Raw genomic sequence first — 6000 nt, forward strand, 5'->3', positions numbered from 1 at the left:
TAGTTATTTTGTTTAAATTATTTATGGTATGTTTGTGTATGTATTAGTTAAACAATTATTTTCTAACAATCAGTATGACTTAAATGTTTAGTAAAAATTGTTTTTGAAAATGGTACTATTGAATACATATTCTCTATTTTTAATTATTTTCAATTGTATCTATCAAACACATATTACTGTTTTTAGTTTTAAAATGCAGGATACAAAAAATGATATAAGACACATACTTAAATTCAAAATACAAAAATTGTAAAGCACCATTTTCATTGTCATTTTTGTTTTCAGAGAATAAAAATTCAAAAACAATACCGAACAAGCCCTAAAATTTACATTTTAAAAAATACGGACATTCGTACTAGAGAAAACTACATATGGATAGATAGATACATATAAAATCTTCCACTATATGTTTTATTTTGGTATCAGAGCCAGCACTTCCAGAAGGAGTTTTTCATAGTTTTCTATAACAGAGTATGCTCTGTTGTTGTCGATTCAATCAGATCCTCCACATTAGAAATATTACAAGAAATCAAAGGAAGCTCATTTGCAGATCGGGTTATTTGGCCAGGAGGTACATAAAAGATACATATATATACAAATATGTATGTATGTATGTATGTATCCAATCAGGGATCCCTAACATTATTAAAGTCAGGGATAAGCGAAAAGAAAAAAAAAATCCAATGCATTGTATTTTGTCTTGTAGTATATTGTAATTATTATTATTTTTTTTACCTTTTAACTTATCCTTGACTTTAATAAAGTTAGGGATCCCTGACTGAAAATCTTTTCTCTCTCTGTGTTAGAGGGTTTAGATCTTGCTGCTCAGCTTGGTTTTTTTTATCTTAAGGTGGAATTTGATTTAGCTACTGTGGTTTCTTGGGCTATTTCAAGTGGATTCGTGTTACATTTTCACAAGAAAGAATGTTATATTTTCCCTTTACTCGTACTTTTGAATCATTTCCAAAAGCAACATCACCATTCACTGATTCATTAGTTCCACGAACATGCTTTTGTTTCATGTGATTGCTAGCGCTTGTGTTAAGATACCGTGTATTTTCTTGACATTCACTGGTGTAATTGTGTGCTAGTAAAAGTGTATCATCTTCACCATTCTTCTCTTCAACATAATTCACTCTCTCATCAATTCTGGTATTTAGAGCTTTACATTCTAAAGCATAATGCCCAAACTTTTGACAATCATAGCACTGTACTTGGGATTTGTCGTACCTTGATCTTGAATTGCCTTTGCCTTGTCTTTTGGTTGAGCTTTCTCCTTTGCCATAATTGGAGTTGTTGTTGTCAAAATTCCAACCTCGTCTATGACCATGACCCTTACCTCTACCTTGACCTCTTCCTTATATATAATGCCTTCTCTTGTTGTTAGAGTTTTCTTCTCTCTTTTTTGGATTGATTTCCATCTTAAGGAGTTGTTCATCGATCTCATGCTTCTTCTTCATTTTTTCTTCGTAGGCTTGCAACCTTCTTTGAAGTTGTCCAATCATTATAGCCTCTAAATCTTTTATTTCATCAATTGTCACAACAATATGGTCAAACTTTGAATCCATTGAACGAGGTATCTTTTTAATAATCCTTACTTCGTTTAGGTCTTCACCATTTCTTGTTAATTCATTAGCAACAATCACAACTCAAGTGAAATAATCTGAAATATATTCAGATACCTTCATATGTAAGGATTCAAATTCTCCTCTTAATATTTGGAGACAAACATTTTTAACTTATTCCACTCCTTTGTAAGAGGTTCCTAGCTTCTCCAATGCTTCCTTTGAGGAGATTGCATTTCTATTATTTGCCGGCCCGGTTGCTAAATCCGCGCAATTCCCTCTTCATGTGCCAAAATACTTTGCTTTATTCTCTTTCTTCTTCAAGTCTTTTAAAATCTTTTTTTGTGATGTGGTTAAATTTGCTTTATTTTCTAGCACTGTAAATCCTTTTTCCACAACTTCCCATACATCATGTGCACTTAATGGTGTCTTCATTTTGATACACCAGTTGTCAAACTTGCTTCCCCTCAATTGTGGAACTTGGAATAACATCATGCCACTGTTTGCCATAATTTACAAGTTGAGCAAGAATTTGGAGATTCTGAATGCACGAATAGATCTGGAACGTCGAAAAACCTTGGGAAGAATTGGGTCAACTTTTGGTAAGCTGTCAATGGTGGTCAATAGTTCGGTTCGGATCAGTTGACTTGACTCATTTCCAGCTCCGTTCAATTCAGCTTGGTTTGGTTCGTCTTGAAACAGTGTGGTTTAACTTAGTTCACTTGGTTCAACTCGGTGAGTCGACTCAGTTGTAGGGCAGAAACTTCTGGCAACGATTGCGGGCACGTTCGGCCTATCTCATCGAGCTCTTTGACTTGATATGCTACATTGCTATGTGTAGCACCGTTTACTAGCTCTGATACCACTTTGTTGGAGAATTTGAAGAATAAAAAATAAATTTTATTAAAGAAAGCTCAAAAACATTATAAGAACAATCCACACACTGTTCACAAATCACTCTTAGAAGTTATTTTCTTCTTATGCTTTATTCTTCTTACACTTGATGCGTACAACACAAATGGCATAAGTATTTATAGTGAATGAAACACAAACATAATCATAACAATACACATCACCTAACATGTTCCACCAAGCTTTCATCATAGCACCAAGCATAGTCCACTCCCCTAACATGCTCTAAAGGAATCCTTTAATGGCATCCAAAATGTAAAGCTAATCTCCACTCAATTAAACGCTTCATGGGCATAATATTGGAGGACCATGATGATGGAGCATTATGAAGGGCCTTGTGCAACTCAACACCTCATTCCACTTAAATGAATTATTTGTGTCAAGCAAGTTTATTGGTTTCAATAGTGTCAATCCCAAACAAGTCATTTCATCATTAGTGTGTCCTTGATTTTATAGTTGTAAGTATTTGTCAAATGAGCAAGACTATTAGCACCCCTCCAAAACCTTCTTGAAACCTTTTTTTTCAATTATAATCTATTTAATGGCGAAAATACCCTTTTTCTAAATAAACACTCTTTTCATTTATAAATCTTGCAATTTCTAGTAACTTTCTTACTCTTATAGTTTTAATAATTGCATTCCTCTATTCAAACTTTCTTTATTATTTAATTTCTAAAGAAAAATATCTAAAACAAAAAGTAAAAAAAAACTTAGAAATTAATGAATATTTTATGGATCATATATAATTTTATCATACTTATAAACTTTGGGTGCAGCAATTAGTTTGAGAATCGTTAAAAAATTATTTGTAGCGAGGTAAAATTTATTTTCCCACTATGTTGTATGCTAATTTTGTTGCTATGTATATTGCAAGAATATGATTTTGGCTTAGAGGTTTACTTTTTAAATTCAAAATATTTTAATGATAATAAAAGAAATTTATATTGTGCTAGTAAAATAAAATTGAAGAGAAAAAGAAAATATGAATGAGGTTAATTTAATTTATATTTATTTTTAAATGTAATTGTAATATAACAAGATTATATAAAATTAATGAGGGGCGGCAATAGTCCAACTGTTGTCAAATACTTTATAGTTGCGTCTTGAAAGTTGGGTTTACTGAAGTTGAACAGCAGTCCGGAAACGAAACCATCAATAAGCTCCAGTTGTCAGTATTTTCACTTAGTCTTTGTTGCTTTTCAAATTAGTAGCAGTGAAAACAGAGAAATTCGTCTAACCGAAGCCAGCCTTTGTTGCTTTTCAAATTAGCAGCAGTGAAAACAGAGAAATTAGTCTAACCGAAGCCGTGTTGTAGCCTGTACGGTCTTATCATAAGACTCTTATGCCGGGCTTTGAACGGAATCAGTTCCCAAAGTCATTCCATTGTAGTCTTTGTTGCTTTTCTTTGTATATTTGACTTGTTGACTTGAATCCTCCAAGTCTTGCGCTGGCGGGACCATGCGCATTACTGATTTAATTTTTTTTTTCAATATTTGAAATTTATTTGTTACTTCATATATATAAAATTTAACGCAACGTTTTTTTTATAAATTTAAATAGGTTTAAATGCTACTCAAGACTGAATAAGTTGAAATGCATATATATAAATGATATGTTTATTTTTCATTTTTTAATGTCTGACTAACAGACTTGAGCTGACAGGTTTTCAACTTTTCGTATCTTTTGTCACATGTACATGTATACTAATATAGATTAAGATTTTAATTAGTGTCGTATTCTTATTCAACAACAACCAATTGTATCTTTCTAAACAATTAGAAAAAAGATCAAGTCAACATTGAAGCACAATCTCTTACTATAAGTGGTAAGTTCTTTATTTTTATAAATGATCTTAAATCTAATATTTTTATGCTTACCTTGAAAGTATTTTATAATTTTTAGAAGTATAGTATTTATGCTACTTAAAAAAAATATAGGTATTTATAAGTATTATATGTATTTAAAATAAATATATCCTACTTGAAATTCTTATTCTCCCACCGATATTCATATAATAAATCTTTTTCTGCTTTAGTATAGTATTTATTTACCATGTTATATGTTATAATGTTTATAAGGTAAGCATTTGAAATATAGATGTAATGAAAAATTAATTTTAATAACAAATCACCTTGGTCCAGCAAGAATTTTACATAGTATTTGTACACATTTTTATGTAATAATAAATGAATTTGCATAAAATTGAAATTTATTTAATCTTTCATTAATTGGACCTAGTAAAAGTCAAGAGCTGGAAAATTCTAATACGACCAAGTAACATGAATTTGCATAAAATTGAAATTTACTTAATCTTTCATTGGACCAAGTCAAAATCCTCGTTAATTAATTATAAAAAAAAAATAGTTAGAAAAAAATAGTGGATTTTTTGTTTCATGATAGGAAGCAAGTACTTTAATGAGAGTATTTGTGGGGGAAAAAAAATATTTTTTCATTCGGACATATGATCATTCAGATAAAAGTAAGGACATTTTACTTTTCCCATAAAAATGAAAATGTCTTACAATATGACTGGATACAAAAATAAACGAGTTAAAATATCAAAATATCTCAAAATAAGCCAAATTAAAACTTCAAATATAAAACAAACAACTCAAATAAGTGACTAAATATATCAGAATTATGGCTTCTAATTAATTATTTGAGAAACTCTGTTCAACATTTCTGGAAAATAAATAAATAAAATAAAACTCTATGATTCTAATTAATATTTTTGTCTAATTTTTCTTTGTTTGGTTCCAAATAGTTGTGCTCTTATTTCTTTCTTGAATATTGCACCAAAATTATGGCCATTTTGTTTGCAATAAACTATATATGGCCCCATAACCGTTGGAAAAATGTATTTAGAATTTATTAAATAGGAAAACTCCTAGAATTTCCTGGAAACCCAAAAAAGAGTCAATAACTGAAAATCATAGGATATTTTGTGCATGTTTGGTATAGCTTATTTAATAGGTATAAATGCTTATTTAATCTCATAAACTCTTATTTTAATTTTTTTTAGTTGTTTGGTTGTTTTTCTAATAGAACTTTTAAAGCTTAAATAAGTTATTTTGTCTCTACTAGTAAAAGCTCAAATTTTGAGCTTTTGAGAGTAGAGGTTGAAAAACTTTTTTAAATGTTAAAATATCTAAAATATCCTCTATTTATTCAACAATTTTTAAAAAACATAATTTTAAAAAACTTGTCTATTAAAGTAATTTCATAAATTTTTAATAAAAAATCTTATTGACAACCAAACAACTAAATTTTTTTTAGTAAAGCTCTATTTATAAAACCTCTATTAATAAAAGCTCTACTTAAAAAGCTGTACCACACGGGGCCTTAATGTGTAATGTGTTGTTCAAGAGAGTTTGGTGACCCAAAAAAAGAACAAAGAAAAAAAAAACTGCAAGCACTCAACATATATATATATAAATTACAAGTTTTTCATTTCATTCTTACATCTACTCTCTCAACTCTCAAGATCCTTCGTTTCTGTTCCTAAATTTCCAAATATCTGTTC

This window comes from Citrus sinensis, chromosome 3 (genome assembly GCF_022201045.2).
Source record: "Citrus sinensis cultivar Valencia sweet orange chromosome 3, DVS_A1.0, whole genome shotgun sequence".
In the NCBI taxonomy this organism is placed as follows: domain Eukaryota; kingdom Viridiplantae; phylum Streptophyta; class Magnoliopsida; order Sapindales; family Rutaceae; genus Citrus; species Citrus sinensis.